Source organism: Macaca thibetana, chromosome 7 (assembly GCF_024542745.1).
Source record: "Macaca thibetana thibetana isolate TM-01 chromosome 7, ASM2454274v1, whole genome shotgun sequence".
Lineage (NCBI taxonomy): Eukaryota > Metazoa > Chordata > Mammalia > Primates > Cercopithecidae > Macaca > Macaca thibetana.
Genome location: NC_065584.1, coordinates 70,536,211 through 70,553,105, shown reverse-complemented (window position 1 = coordinate 70,553,105; position 16,895 = coordinate 70,536,211). Strand labels below are relative to the sequence as shown.

The window sequence follows — 16,895 nt, the reverse complement described above, 5'->3', positions numbered from 1 at the left end:
TGATTTCTAGTTTATTTCTTGTCTATTTTTAGTTATCATGGTAAGATAACATGATTTTCATGATTTCATCTTTTTTCAATTATTATTATTTTTTTTGAGACAAAGTCTCACTCTGTTGTCCAGGCTGGAGTGCGGTGGCACAATCTCAGCTCACTTCAGCCTCCACTTCCCAGATTCAAGCAATTCTCATGTCTCAGCCTCCCGAGTAGCTGGGATTACAAGCATGCACTAAAATGCCCGGCACATTTTTGTATTTTTTTTTAGTAGAGATGAAGTTTCACCATGTTGGCCAGGCTGATCTGGAACTCCTGACCTCAAGTGATCTTCCTATCTCGGCCTCCCAAAGTGCTGGGATCACAGATGTGAGCCACTGTGCCTGGCCAATTTTATCTAAGTGTATTGAGGTCTGTTTGATGGACCAGAATAGGGTCTATTTTGGTAAATGCATCATGTGCACTTGAAAATATTGTGTATTCTGCCATTGTTGGGTGGAGTTTTTAAATAAATGTTAAGTCAAATGGATTGATTTTTAAGAAAAACAGAGGCTGGGTGTGATGGATCACACCCAGAATCCCAGCACTTTGGAGAGGCCGAGGTAGGCAGAACACTTGAGCCCAGGAATTCAAGACCAGCATGGGCAACATGGTGAGACTCCATCTCTACAAAAAAATAGAAAAATTAGCCTAGTGTGGTGGTCCCAGCTACTCAGGAGGCTGAGGTGGGAGTATTACTTGAGCCCAGGAATTTGAGGCTGCAGTGAGCTGTAATTGCGCCACTACATTCCAGCCTAGGCAACAGAGTGAGACCCTATTTCAAAAAAAAAAAGAAAAAAAAGAAAACCAGAGCTGGGTAGTATTAATAGTTAAGGCGGTAAAAGCAGATATTATTTAGGAACTAATGCAATAGGGGAAAAGAGACCTCAATATAGAAGTGGGTTCAGTTCCCATGAGCATAGGCAAATGGGACTTTATAGCTAAGGAGCAGGGAGGGGATCAGTGGATGGAAAATTACTAACAGGAATCATCAGGGTTAGAGAAGATTGTGGTTAAACCAACTTGACAGGATTCTTTCTGAAGTCAGGCCATGGTGATCAAAGATGGAGGATTCTCAATAAACTGACTTAGCAGAATTCTTGCTAAAATTGGATGGTGCAGAGACAGACACAGAAACCCAAAAGGTTGAGGGCTAGTATAGTAGATGGTTCAAAGGAGCCTCATTAAAGTTTGGTCAAGGCAAGATCCTTTTTATTTGTTTTTTATTTTTTTGAGACAGGATTTTGCTCTGTCACACAGGCTAGAGTACAGTATAGTGGTGTGATCACAGTTCACTGCAGCCTCAACCTGGGATCAAGTGATCCTCCCACCTCAGCCTACGGAGTAGCTGGGACCACAGGCGTGTGCCACCATGCCTGCCTAAAATTTTTTAAAATGTTTTGTAGGGACGAGGTCTTACTATATTGCCCAGACTGGTCTTGAACTCCTGGGCTCAAGCAATCCCCCTGCCTTGGCCTCCCAAAATGATGGAATTACAGGTGTGAATCACTGAGCCTGACTAAGGCAAGGGTCTCTGTCACTGAGATATTAAGTCTTCTGTATCCCTACTGATTTTCTGAGCATGTATTCTCGTGATGACTGAGAGAGGTGTGATGAAGTTTCCAACTATAATTATGGGTTTGTCTTTCTCTTTTCACCAGTTTTTACCTCAGGTACTTTGATGCTGTTTTGTTAAACGCTTACATATTTAGGATTGCTTATGTTTAGTTAGTAAGTTGAAACTTTTATTGTACTTATATAGTTTGAGTAATATCTTTGTTTTATATTGTCTGATATGAATATAGCCACTCCTGCTTTCTTTTGATTAGTATTTGCATGTTTTTTTCATTGTGCTCTATTATCCTAAATAATACATAGTTAGGAAAGGGTAGTTTGTGGAATGTTTTTACTTTGCGTGCCTTTTGTTATTTTAAATAACATTTTGATTTTAGAATATATCGTTTTATTAAATGTGACCTAAGATCCTTTTATTTTAAGGTGTGAGGATGTAAGTATTCATCACATAATTAGAAAAAAATTTGTATTATTACATTACATTCTTGGAAGGAATCTGAAAGGTAATTTCCTGTGGATTTTTTTTTGCATTTGAATGCTGAAATGCTGTTTTGCATTGTCTCAACCATATACCTATAACCTAAAAAACATTTAAACATTGAAATTCCTTCTTAATGAATTATTTTTTGAAGTATGACAGACTTCTTCTTTAAGCAGCATGTCTTGAAACTAATTAGTACTTTAATACTTTTATTATCTTTTAAGTTTAATGTAAATCAAAGCCACTTCCTTAATTTATGTCAAACAGCTTATTGCCAGCATGGGAGCTGCAGATACTGTGTGTTATAGCTTATGATATCCCAAAGTAGAACATTTTATTCAGTGGCATGAGCTGGCACAGTGGGCTAGATTATTCTAATTCATTTGGGTAAGTGAACTGAAGCTTAGAAAGTTTATGTACAAAAATGCACTGTCAGAATTTCTTTTTGATTCTTTACAGGTAAGAAACTGGTTTTAGGATTTCAGCATCTTAATTTCTATTGTCTTTATGTCATGCAGGTAATTAATTTTAATCTTATTTTAAATTAAAATCTACCTACATGTCTCTATTTGTTTATTTACTTATTAATAGAGAGTCTCCCTTTGTCCCCCAGGCTGGAGTGCAGTGGTGTGATCATAGCTTACTGCAGCCTCGAACTCCTTTTTTGAAGCAATCCTCCCACCTCAGCCTCCTCAATAGCTAGGAATACAGGTGTGCACCACCATGCCAAGCTAATTGTTTTAAAAAAGCTTTTCATAGAGATGCGGTCTTGCTGTGTTGCCTAAGTTGTACCAACACATATTTAGATGCCTATGCTTTGTTTGTTAATTTTTTTTTTTTTAGAATTAAAATCTCATTTGAAAATATTTTGTCTCATGATTACTCACAGGTTGGTTTGGAAGCTCATGATCTACATGTAAATGTACCTGCCTTAGTTTGTCTTGTGTTGCTATAAGAGAATGTCACAGATTGGGTGACTGATCATGAACAGAAACTTATTTGACTTACGGTTCTGGAGACTGGAGAGTCCAAGAGCATAGTGCTGGCATCTGGCAAGGGCCTTTGTGCTTGTCATCTCATGACAACAGGTGGAAAGATGAGAGCAAGAGCAGGCCCATTGAACAAAACTACTCTCGTGATAACGTTGTTACTCCATTCATGAGGGTGGAACCCTCATGACCTAATCACCTCTTCACAGTCCCGCCTGTTAATACTGTCACGTGGTATATTAGTCTGTTCTCACATTGCTATAAAGAACTACCTGAGACTGTATAATTTATGAAGAAAAGAGGTTTAATTGACTCACAGTTCCAAAGGCTGTACAGGAAGCATGGCTGGGGAGGCTTCAGGAAACCTACAATCATGGTAGAAGGTGAAGGGGAAGCAGGCACATCTTCACATTGTGGAGCAAGAGAGAGAGAGCGAGCAAAGGGTGAAGTACTGTACACTTTAAAACAACCAGATCTCATGAGAACTCACTCTCATGAGAACAGCAAATGGGAAGTCTGCCTCCATGATCTAATTACCTTCCACAAGGACCCTCCTGCAACAGTGAGGATTACAATTTCACGTAAGATTTGGGTGGTGATACAGAGCCAAACCGTATCACATGGCAGTTAAATTTGAATATGAGTTTTGGAGTGGACATTCAAACCACAGCATATTACCCCTCATTCCACAAAACTCATGTTCTTCTCACAAACAGCAGCCCCAAAAGTTGTTCCAGCATAAACTCAAAAGTCCAAAACTCCAGAGTCTTATTGAAATCAAATATAAAAATAAATAAATAAATAAATAAATAAATAAATAAATAGACAAATCAGATACAGTTGAAACTCAAGGCGCTATCATCCCAAGGCGGATTGCTCTCCCACTGTGAGTCTGTGAAATTAATAAGTTATATGCTTTTTAAATACAAGTGGCAAAGGCATAGGAGAGACATTACTGTTACAAAACAGAGAAATAGATAAGAAGAAAGGGATAACTGGTCCCAATTAAGTCCAAAACCTAACAGCAAAAACAACATTACTTTTTTTTTTTTTTTTTGAGACAGAGTCTCGCTCTGTCTCGCAGGTGGCTGGATTGCGGTGGCACAATCACAGCTCACTGCAGCCTTGAACTCTTGGGCTCAAGTGATCCTCCCATCTCAGCCTCCTGAGTAGCTGGGACTACAGGCATGCACCAACATGCCTGGCTTTTTTTTTTTTTTTTTTTTTTTTTTTAAACTTATTATAGAGATGAGGTTGCTCTCTATGTTGCCCAGACTGGTTAAAAGTAACCATGTAGCTCCTTCAGTATTTTGCTTAGACATTTCTTCTGCCAGATATCTTAGTTCATTGAGCTTAAATTCTGCCTTCCATAAAGCCTTTTGGGCAAGGACCTAATTAAACAAAGTTCTTTGAAACTTTATAGCAAGGAATGCCTTTACTCCAGTTTCCAATGCCTGTTCTTCATTTCTATCTGAGACCTCATCAGAATAGCCTTTACTGTCCATATTTCTACCAAGATTCTAATCGTCATCTCTTAAGTTATTGGTAAGAAGTTTCAGACTTGGCCTACAGCTCATCTTCTGAGCCCTTAACAGAATTGCCCTAAGCTCTCCATTTATGTCAATCTAAGCTTTTTCTAGCCTGTTCCTCCAAATTTTTCCAGCCTCTACCCATTACCTCGTTCCAAAACTATGTTCGGATATTCAGATATTTGTTATAGCTACAGTCGTGCTCCTTGGTACTGTGCTACTATAACAAATACCACAGGCTGGGTAATTTATGAAGAGAGGGTCTTCATCCATGGTGGAAGGTAGAAGGTGGAAAGGCAAGCAAGGTGAAAGTGAGACCGAGAGGGCCATACTTACTTTTTTTCCCTTTGAGACAGAATCTCACTCTGTTGCCCAGGCTGGAGTGCAGTGGTGTGATCTCAGCTTACTGCAACCTCCACCTCCCGGGTTAAAGCTTTTCTCCTGTCTCAGCCTCCCAAGTAGCTGGGATTACAAGCCTGCACCACCACACCTGGCTGGTTTTTCTATTTTTTGTAGACTCGGGGTTTTACCATGTTGGCCGGGCTGGTCTTGAACTCCTGACCTCCAGAGATCCGCCCACCTTGGCCTCCCAAAGTGCTGAGATTACAGGCATGAGCCACTGTGACTGGCCTGGTGTTTACTTAGTTTTGTGGTAGATGTTAATATTTAATATTTAAAAATATAATATTTTGTTTATGGGTTTGGGTCTACTATCCTGGTTGCTCTATGTAGACATATGAGGAGTTTCAAAAACTATGCTGCCTCTACCACTATCTTTTTCAGGATCCTCCTGTTTTTTTTTTTTTTTTTGAGACAGAGTGTCGCTCTTGTTGCCATATTGGAGTGCAATGGCACGATCTCAGCTCACTGCAACCTCTGTCTCCCGGGTTCAAGCAACTCTCTTGCCTCAGCCTGCCAAGTAGCTGGGATTACAGGCATGTACCACCATGCCCAGCTAATTTTTTGTATTTTTAGTAGAGATGGGGTTTCACCATGGCCAGGCTGGTCTTGAACTCCTGACCTCAGGCGATCTGCCCACCTCAGCCCCCCAGAGTGCTGGGATTACAGGCGTGAGCCGCCATGCCTGGCCCCTCCTGGGTGTTTTTTACAAAGTTAAATTTATTGAATTTAAAGGGCTGTGTTCTTTGAAATTATGTCCTGCTACAATATTCTTTAATTTAGGAGAGGCTGGTTATTACAGATGGTGACTGTTCCTTCCTTTTAAAGTCCTTCCTTTATGAAATAAAAACCTGGCAACAGTTTTATTTTGGAGATTTTACTAGGTTGTGAAATCTAGCATTTTGATGACCATTTATCTCAATTCCCTAAAGCAGGAAAAATAAGTGATTTCTCAAAGGTTACAGAGTTAATAAATGGCAGCACCTGTATCTAAATATGTATTTTATGATTCCACATGAATCATCTTTGAACTGGTTATAGGAAGTGACTGAGTGAGAGAGAACTCTGTTTAGAAAATGCTTTACCAGGCGGGTGTGGTGGCTCATGCCTGTAATCCCGGCACTTTGCGAGGCTGAGGTGGGAGGATTGCTTGAACCCGGGAGTTTGAGACCCACCTGGGCAACATAGTGAGACCCTGTCTTTACCAAAATTTTAAAAAGTAGCTGGGTGTATTAGTCCACATTCATGCTGCTGATAAAGACATACCCAAGACCAGGCAATTTACAAAAGAAAAAGGTTTAGTGAACTCACAGTTCCATTAGGATGGCGAGGCCTCACAATCATGGTAGAAGGTGAAAGGCACATGGCAGCAGACAAGGGAAGACAGTGAGAGCCAAGCGAAAGGGGTTTCCCCTTATAGAACCATCAGATCTTGTGAGACTTATTCACTACAACTAGAACAGTATGGGGAAAACCAGCCCCATGATTCAGTTATCTCCCACTGAGTCCCTCCTACAACATGAGGTAATTATGTGAGCTTTAATCCAAGATGACATTTGGGTGGGGACACATCCAAACCATATCGTTCCAGCCCTGGCCCCTCCCAAATCTCATGTTCTCACATTTCAAAACCAATCATGCCCTCTCAGTAGTCCCCAAAGTCTTAACTCATTTCATCATTAACCTAAATGTCTACAGTCCAAAGCCTCAACTGTTACAAGGAAAATTCGTTCTGCCTATGATCCTGTAAAATTGAAAGCAAGTTAGTTATTTTCTAGATGCAATGGGGTATAGGCATTGGGTAAATACAGCTGTTCCAAATGGGAGAAATTGGCCAAAACAAAGGAGCTACAGGCCCCATGCAAGCCCAAAATCCAGTGGGGCAGTCAAATATTAAGGGTCCAAAATGATGTCCTTTGACTCCATGTCTCACATCCAGGTCACGCTGATGCTAGAGGTGGGTTCCCATGGTCTTGGGCAGCTCTGCCCTTGTGTCCTTGCAGAGTACAGCCTCCCTCACAGCTGCTTTCACAGGCTGGCATTGAGTGTCTGCAACTTTTCCAGGCACATGGTGCAAGCTGTCAGTACTTCTACCATTCTGGGGTCTAGAAGATGGTGGCCTTTTCTCATAGCTCCACAAGGCAGTGCCCCAGTAGGGACTTTGTGTTGGGGCTCTGACCCCACATTTCCCATCTGCACTGCCCTAGTAGATGTTCTTCATGAGGGCCCCCACCCTGCAGCAAACTTCTGCCTGGACATCCAGGCATTTCCGTACATCCTCTGAAATCTAGGCAGAGGTTCCCAAACCCCAATTCTTTATTTCTATTCACTTTCAGGCTCAACATTATGTGGAAGCTGCCAAGGCTTGAGGCTTGCACCCTCTGAAGCCATGGCCCGAGCTCTATGTTGGCCCTTTTCAGCCATGGCTGGACCAACTGGGACACAGGGTACCAAGTCCCTAGGCTGCACACAGCACGGGGACCCTGGGGCTGACCCACGTTTTCCTCATAGGCCTCCGGGTCTGCAATGGGAGCAGCTGCTGTGAAGACCTCTGGAGACATTTTCCCCTTTGTCTTGGGGATTAATATTTGGCTCCTCATTAGTTATGCAAATTTATGCAGCCGGCTTGAATTACTCCTCAGAAAATGGGATTTTCTTTTCTATCGTGTGGTCAGGCAGCAACTTTTCTGAACTTTTATGCTCTGCTTCCCTTATAAAACTGAATGCCTTTAACGGCACCCAAGTCACCTTTTGAATGCTTTGCTGCTTAAAAATTTCTTCTGCCAGATACCCTAAATCATCTCTCTCAAGTTCAAAGTTCCACAAATCTCTAGGGAGGGGCAAAATGCCTCCAGCCTCTTGCTAAAACATAACAAGAGTCACCTTTACTCCAGTTCCCAACAAGTCTCTCATTTCCATCTGAGCCCACCTAAGCCTGGACTTTATTGTCCGTATTGCTATCAGCATTTTGGGCAAAGCCATTCAACAAGTCTCTAGGAAGCTCTAAACTTTCCCACATTTTCCTGTCTTCTGACCCCTGCAAACTGTTCCAACCCCTGACTGTTACCCAGTTCCAAAGTTGATTCCACATTTTTGGGTATCCACAGCAGCACCCCACTTCTGCTGGTAGTAATTTGCTGTATTAGTCTGCTTTCATGCTACTGATAAAGACACACCCAAGACTGGGCAATTTACAAAAGAAAGAGGTTTAATGGACTCACAGTTCCATGTGGTGGACTCACAGTTCTACGTGGATGGAGAGACCACACAATCATGGTGGAAGATGAAAGGCACGTCTCACAAGGCAGCAGACAAGTGAAGGCAGTGAGAGCCAAGCAATAGGGGTTCCCCCTTATAGAACCATCAGATCTCATGAGACTTACTCACTACCATGAGAACAGTATGGGGGAAACCACCCCCATTGATTCATTTATCTCCCACTGGGTCCCTCCCACATGAGGGAATTATGGGAGCTACAATTCAAGATGACATTTGGGTGGGGACACAGCGAAACCGTATCACTAGGTGTGGTGGTGCGTGCATGCCTGTAATCCCAGTAACTCAGGAGACAGAGATGGGAGGATTGCTTGAGCCTGGGAGTTCAAGACTGCAGTGAGTCGTGGTTGCACTACTGCACACCAGCCTGGGCAGTGGAGTGAGATCCTATTTCCAAAAAAAAAAAAAAAAAAAAAAAAAAGGAAAGTCTTTTACCTTTCAGCTAACATGCTGGCTTAGGACTCCTTTCTGGGTAGTGTGAGAAATACTCCTTGGGAGATTGGAGATAAGATTTTTGGCAGCTTCCTGATTATTGAGAATTCAGTGTCCAGTTAATTCTTGACTGTGATGCCTCCTTTTTTGAGTTTGTTCTATAAGAAGCTGAAAATGTCTCTGAATATATGAGGTGCTGTGAGAGCTAGGGAACTCATAAGGCATATGTATTAGTTTCCTACTGCTGCTGTAACAGCTGTAAAAAATCATCACTAATTGGGTGGCTTAAAACAACACAAATTTATTATCTTATGATTCTGGAGGTCAGTAATGTGAAATAATCTTCATTGGGCTAAAATGAAAATGGCAGTAGGGCTGGGGATTTTTAGCATGTCTTAGGGAGAATCTGTTTCTTGCCTTTTCCTGCTTCTTAGAGACTGCTTGCTGTTCAAATGAAATTGTGCATTTCCCCAAAGAGGTGATCAATTAACACTGTATAGTCTATTCATGTATTCAATACTTCAAATTTTTTTTAGTGTAGTTAATTATTTAACCTATACAGAGTCATTGTATACTATCTCTCCTCATATCTGGGGTTTGGAAATGGTGGTGCAGCTGAACAGAGACACATCCAAGGTCTAAAACATGAAGTGTGATGTGTGTGTGTGTGTGTGTGTGTATGTATGTATGTGGGTGTGTATTTTCAGAAGTGGAAGTGGGGTGAGCTGGAGGTTATTGAGTCTCAAGCACCACAGAATCACTGTTGACATTTGTTGTTATTGCAACAAGGAACTCCTTTAGTCAGCATTGAGGGAAGTGGGCCAGCAATCTCTTTAAGTTGTGTACCAGGATAGGAGAGACTATCTTGCACTTATAACACCCAAATAATGGCTTAATACAACACAAGTTTTTCACTCATACAGAGTTTGGCTTAGAGATTAAAGCTCCTTCTATCCTGTGATGGCACCATCACAAGGTTCTCAAGGTTGTTGTGGGAGAGGGCTAAAGGAGCTCACAGAATGCCTTTAGTGGTAAGTCCTGAAATTGGCTTGTATCACGTCTGCCCACACTACTTTGGCTACAATTCAAGCGACCAAAATATAAATAAGGCTAGGAAATATGATTTTCCTGCACATTTAATAGGAACTTGTATGGTTATAATCCAAATAGGATGGGGATTTGGAAAGGGATAGAGTAGAAGAGGAAATGATGGTTAGATCCCATCTCTTTTCATTAGTCCAGCAAGATTTTTACCCTGCCTTGACAGTACCATTTGGCACTTGCTGCTTGGGCTGTTGCTGTGGATTTCTGTATTGGTGGGACAGACGATTGACCTAAGGCAACATCTGGAACTTAAGAAACATATACATTACACATTTTTCTCTCACCTATTCTTTCAGCATCACCAGTGTCTGCCTTTCACCTGAGGTGGCTCCCAACCCTATTTCAAGACAGTTGACACACACATTTCTTGAAGTTTCTGGTTGATTCCTCAGGTCAATGACTTTTTTTTTTTTTTTTTTAAAGTAGTTCTAGGTGGATTTTGGGGAAGAGAACTAGCAACCTTTTGCAGTTCAGTGTCTTAAGGGGAACTGGACGCCTTCGTGACTGCTGATTAAAACATTTTTAGGACAAAAACTCCAACCTTACCTTACCTAAAAACCGTTTAGTTTCTTGTCCCCATAAATAGAACAAACAGTTCATTGCTAGGGTCTTGGTATGATGGTAATGACATGATGGCACCATGACCCAGAGAATAGCAGAAAACTTTGTATTGGGTTACCTATGAAATGTAGTTCTTGCTTTAGGAAGCAAATTGTCTTTCTTTCAACCACTGATATTATCTTTATCCTCTCTCTTCAGGTCGAGTTAAAGGTCTGAAACAATAATTAAAAAATCAACTTATCAAAAATACTTTGCTTCACATTTTTTGTGTGTAATTAGTGTTGCAAGGCACCCAAAAGAAGAAATACTGGAAACAATTTGTGGCCTGGCACAGTGGCTCATGCCTGTAATCCCAGCACTTCGGGAGGCCAAGGCAGGAGAATTGATTGAGGCCAGGAGTTTGAGACCAGCCTTGTCAGCATAGTGAGACCCTGTCTCTAAATAAATGAATAAATTTGATTTGGTAAAATAAGTATCCTGACCAATAAAGAAAAGTTAACAGATTGAAAATGGTAAAGTTTCCAAAGTAAGTCAACAATTTCATCAAACATCTTTACAGTGTATAGCTTATTTAAACATATATACTTTTCTAGGTATTGTGCAAAACAGGCACTAGAGAGATGAATGAGTGCATTGTTAAATTTATAAATATTATTAAAAGATTAATTTGTGTGTGTATGTGTTTGAGAAGGATCTCACTCTGTTGGCCAGGCTAGACTGCAGTGGTGTGATCTGAGCTCACTGTAACCTCCTCCCTGGCTCAAGTGATCTCTTACTTCAGCCCCCAGGTAGCTGGGAATACAGGCGTGTGCCACCACACCCAGCTAGTATTTTTTGTAGAGACAAGGTTTTGCCATATTGCTTATGCTGGTCTCAAACTCCTGGATTCAAGTTATCTATCTGCCTTCGGCCTCCTAGAGTGCTGGGATTACAGGTGTGAGCCACTGCACCCAAGCCCATTATTCATTCTTGCCACGAAGATTAACCATAAAACAAAACAAAACAAAAACAAAAAAGCCCATTGGCTATATGAATTAACATTACAGAGTAGCAGACCAATTAACATTATTAAATTAAGTCAACAACATGAAGAGATATACACTTAAATTCCATATTGAGTTTATGCAGCGATGTAGAAATAAAACTATTAGGAGGAATAATCTGTTACTGTCACTACTGATTATATACCTCTTTATGCTAGTGATTGATTTTAGGGGCTTTTATTGAATTAAATTTACATACTTTATATCATGATTCAAAAATAGGGTTTGACTCAAAGTTTAGTTACATTAAGGATTAAAATATTTTTACATTAAAAATATATATGTTACAAAAAGACTGCATGGTCTCATTTATATGTAGAACCTAAAAAAGTTGAATTTAGAAATAGAGAGGAAGATGATGATTATCAGGGGCTAAAGATTGGGGATGGGAGTGATTGGGGAGATGTTGATCAAAGGAGACAGAATTTCAGTTTGACAGGAGGAATAAGTTCAAGAGAGCTATTGTAAAACATGGTGACTACAGTTAATAACAATGTATTATATTCTTGAAAATTGCTAAGAGAGTAGATTTTGTGTTTTCACCACAAAAAAGACATGTGAGATAATGCATATGTTAATTAGCTCAATGTAGCCATTCCACAATGTATATTTCAAAACAACATGTTGTGCATAAATATGTACAATTTTGACTTGTCAATTAAAATACACAAATATGCATTTAAAAATAGTTATTAAGAGGTGAATTTTGATAATCTTAAATCTACTCTAACAGTACTAATAATTTTCACCAAATTTTTAAGAAATACAAAAATGTTTTACCATGTTATTTATTAATAGGAAAAGGTCAACAAAGTGTTGAGAAACCCTGCTGCTGCTTTTGTGTATGTCTCTAGCTGTTTGTTATTGTGACCAGTGGAACTTTGAAGAGAGTTTTACAGTGGTGCTTGCAGGGTATTGCTCCATATCTCTATCTGGTGGAGTAACTTTGTATATTTTATCATCTTCCTTAAAGGGACAGCATGAATACTAAGCTTTTCCGTGGAGAAATGAGCTGCCACTTTTCTTTTTCCTATGGGAAAATTTTAGAAGATGTTGAAGAAATCCCAAGTGTTCATAAATATTACTTATCAAACGAAAAATTTTGGTCAGAATCTTCACCTATATCTGCTAATCTATCTCACTGTCTATATTTTATTTTTCCTGTTTAAGTGTGGAGAATGTATACAGTTGATTGGTGGGAGATGGTGAGTTTTTATTGGTCTGTCCTATACTTTCAGTCAGTAACCACAACATCCGCCCCATAAGTCCCGTCACCCCCCCCCCTAATATTACTTATCAGTGGGAAAACTTTTGGTGGGGGGGGAGGGGGGGGGGGGGGGGGGTAGGGGGGGGGGGGGGGGGGGGTGAGGGGGTGGGGAATCTTCATTAAGGAGGAGGGGGGGGGGGATGTGGGGGAGGGGGTTGATATGGGGGGGGGTGGGGGGGGGGGGGGGGTCCCCCCCCCCCCCCCCCCCCCCCCCCCCCCCCCCCCCCCCCCCCCCCCCCCCCCCCCCCCCCCCCCCCCCCCCCCCCCCCCCCCCCCCCCCCCCCCCCCCCCCCCCCCCCCCCCCCCCCCCCCCCCCCCCCCCCCCCCCCCCCCCCCCCCCCCCCCCCCCCCCCCCCCCCCCCCCCCCCCCCCCCCCCCCCCCCCCCCCCCCCCCCCCCCCCCCCCCCCCCCCCCCCCCCCCCCCCCCCCCCCCCCCCCCCCCCCCCCCCCCCCCCCCCCCCCCCCCCCCCCCCCCCCCCCCCCCCCCCCCCCCCCCCCCCCCCCCCCCCCCCCCCCCCCCCCCCCCCCCCCCCCCCCCCCCCCCCCCCCCCCCCCCCCCCCCCCCCCCCCCCCCCCCCCCCCCCCCCCCCCCCCCCCCCCCCCCCCCCCCCCCCCCCCCCCCCCCCCCCCCCCCCCCCCCCCCCCCCCCCCCCCCCCCCCCCCCCCCCCCCCCCCCCCCCCCCCCCCCCGGAAAAATGTGGGTAATTGTATGTTATAGATGAAAAGCTGGGTTTTCTAAAAGTTTTGTTAGGTTTACTGCAAAATTAATAAAAAGGACTGACACATAAGCTTTGCAAAGTGAGTCTATTTCTCCAGTAGATGGCGCTGGATACTAATGATATTGTGCTACTGCATGGCAAACAAGGGAATGCAGCTGATGAGATAATAATATTAAACTTAAGTAAACCAATATATAATACAGTTCAATACTCTTCCTATTCATTATGTAACTAGAGGCAAAATATAATTTTATTCCATATATCTCTATCTATCTATCTGTCTATATGTTATTTTCCTGTTATGTGTGGAGAATGTATACAGTTGATTGGTGGAGATGGTGAGTTTTTATTGGTCTGTCCTTATACTTTCAGTCAGTACTCTAATGACCAAGAAAATGTAAAAGATTTTATTATTATTATTACTATTATTGAGACAGGGTCTCGCTCTCACACAGGCTGGAGTGCAGTGGTGTGGTCATAACCCACTGCAGCCTCAAACTCCTGGGCTCAAGCGATCCTCCCACCTTAGCCTCTGGAGTTATTAGGACTACAGGCACTCACCACCATGCCCAGCTAATGTTTTTATTTTTCGTGGATATGGGTTCTCCCTGAGTTTCCCAGGCTGGTCTCAAACTCCTGGCCTCAAGCAAGACTCCTGCTTTGGCCTCTCAGAGTGCTGGGATTACAGGCATGAGCCACCGTGCCCAGCTAATATTTTCAATATACAGTTGAAATTATTATAAATGGCTTCCACTCAATGATTTGCCAAAATAATGGAAGTTCTCCATTCCCACTGGTATTAACATACTGACTGATTTCTATAGTGTGCTTGATACTAAGGCTAGTAGATGAGTGTCTTGTAGATACTTCTGCTTTTGCCAGTTGATCTCTATACTTAAAAAGTAGTGTCAGGTGTGTTTGTTCTCAAACCTGTTTATACTAATTGTATCTGTGATCATAATTATGTAATTTAATATATTAAAATAAGCTAATGGAAACTCATTATAAAAAGCATTCTCTCTATTAAAAATAAGATGAATGTTTTGGAACAATCAGTAAAGGTTAATCACTAAAAAAATTGCTATCAAAGAGGTGTGGATGAGAAAACTGAATAAAAGCCCTAGAGACCGGGAGCAGCAGCTCACACCTGTTATCCTAGCACTTCAGGAGGCTGAGGTGGGAGCCTCATTTGAGGCCAGGAGTTAAAGAACAGCCTGGGCAACATAGGGAGATTGTATCTCTACAAAAAATTTTACAAAAGTAGCCAGATATGGTGATATGTGCCTGTAGTCTTAGCTACTCAGGAGGCTGAGGTGGGAGGATCACTTGAGCCCAGGAATTTGAGGCTGCAGTGAGCTATGACCACACCACTGCACTCCAGCCTGGGTGACAGAGCCAAACACTGTCTCTAAAAAATATTAAATTAAAAATAAAAAATATTTTATTATTGTTTGGCATATAAATCATACTTGACTTCTACAGTTTACCTAATATATACTGTTTTATAGTACACAATGATATAAATATACACTGTGAATACAAGTAATACTTAGAAAATAAAAGTTAAAAGAAGTTACTAATTAAAGAATTATCACTCAGCTAATACATTTCATATATCAGGGTTTATAAGGAGTTTTGGTTAAGGTCTAGATCAACTTAACTCTTTTCTTCACAGTCTACTCTCTGTCCGTTATTAGTATCTTGCTACACATGTTCAGTCATCTTTTTATAATTTGTCTCACATTTTTTTTCCCAATATTTTATATAAAAGGAGAAACATACTAGTATTCCTGTGATCACCAGGACTTGAGCCATCCAATGGGAAAATGGAAATTGCAACTATATCTCTTCACAAGTCTTCTAATGTCCTCTTACCATTCTAACTATTCTTTTTCCTATTCTGTCAACACATACTTGTACCTTTTAATATCCTCTTACCATTTTGACTATTATTTTTTCTTCTCTTTCAGCAATACTTGTACCTTTTTATAGTATTGATGGAGGCATTTACTTGCATGTATCATCTTTCTAAGACCAAATTCACTTTTTTTCTCAGTTTTTCACACGTATCATGTCAGTTGGGGCCTTTAAATCAGCCTGCCAACATATTTTCTAATTCTGGAGATCAAGCAAATTTGATTTTCATTTACTTCTTTTAATGAACCTGCAATCCCATTGCTATATCACACTGCCAAGGCAGAAAGATTAAAATCTGGCCAGTCTAAGATTGCCAGATTCTACAGTGATTAAATTATTCAGTAGTCCTTCCTAAGTGATTATGTAAGTCTTCTCCATTGTAGCTGAGGTGTATACTGTTTCATCAGCTTAGTGAGGCATCCACTCCATGCATGTATAGCTTCATCTTTCCAAATTGATGCCAGTCTTGACCAGTCTTCTGGAAGACAGCACCCTCTAGTGTCACTATTTGGGGTAACACATGTATTTCATCATGAAATGCCACTCAACACCATTTGGGCTTGATTCAGTAATTCAGTACTCCCTAAAATTTCCAGTCATTCTTTGATTGCTGGGGCCAGTGTTAATACAGCCACTACAAATGTTAACATCAGGTACTTGTGGCCTGAGTGCAATTTAAATATAAATTGGTCCCAAGAAGTAGTCAGTTGGCTGTATTTAACTTCCATATTTTTTCAAAAAGCTTTTAACTTTTTCAAAAAGTTTAGTCTATATGTGGGGGCTTCAAAAAGTTTTTGGAAAAATGGAATTAAAAGATAAAAAATATAAACTTTATTTCTCAACATAAGTGTCATCAAGTTCAGGACACTTTTGTTGATGATAATACCAGCCATTTAGTCCATCCCTAAAGAACTGAGGGTCCTAGGAATTTAACCATGTCAGTGCAGTCATTTTTAGATCATTAGCTGATAAAAAATGAATGCCTTTTACATATTTTTTAAGATTAGGAAACAAAAAGAAGTCAGAAGGAGCCAAATCAGGACTATAAGGTGAATGCTTTATGATTTCCCATCAGAACTCTTGCAAAATTGCCCTTATTTGATGAGAGGAATGAGCAGGAACATTGCTGTTGGGAAAGAGGCCTCTCTGGTGAAGCTTTCCTAGGCATTTTTCTGCTAACGCTTTTGTTGACTTTCTCAAAACACTTTCATAATAAGCAGATGTTGTCATTCTTTGGCCTTCTAGAAAGTCAATCAAAATGCCTCAAACATCTTAAAAAACTGTTGCCATGGCCTTTGCTCTTGACCAGTCCACTTTTGCTTTGACTGGACCACTTTTACTTTTTGGTGGCCATTGCTTTGGTTGGACTTGGTCTTCAGGATCATACTGCTGTAAAACCATGTTTATCTCTGTTACAGTCTTCAAAGAAATGCTTCAGGATCTTGATCCTACTTTTAAAAAATTTCCATTGAAAGCTCTGCTGTTGTCTGCAGCTGATCTGGGTGCAATGGTTTTGGCACCCATCGAGTAGAAAGTTTGCTCAACTTTATTCTTCAATCAGAATCGTGTAA

General features: G+C 41.6%; 1 protein-coding gene across 8 annotated transcripts in view; it reads left to right on the top strand.

The window, feature by feature from the left end:
- The window catches only part of MIPOL1 (mirror-image polydactyly 1), a 404,420-nt gene that overhangs the window by 21,418 nt on the left and 366,107 nt on the right, over positions 1-16,895 (top strand). Inside the window, exon 1 of one of the 8 annotated variants that reach the window (XM_050798630.1) lies at positions 23-2,799. The exons of the other annotated variants lie outside the window; for them this stretch is intronic. The gene's annotated coding sequence lies outside the window, so the exon portion shown is untranslated. Of the gene's footprint in view, positions 1-22; positions 2,800-16,895 lie in introns of those variants that run through there. 8 annotated transcript variants of the gene reach the window in all.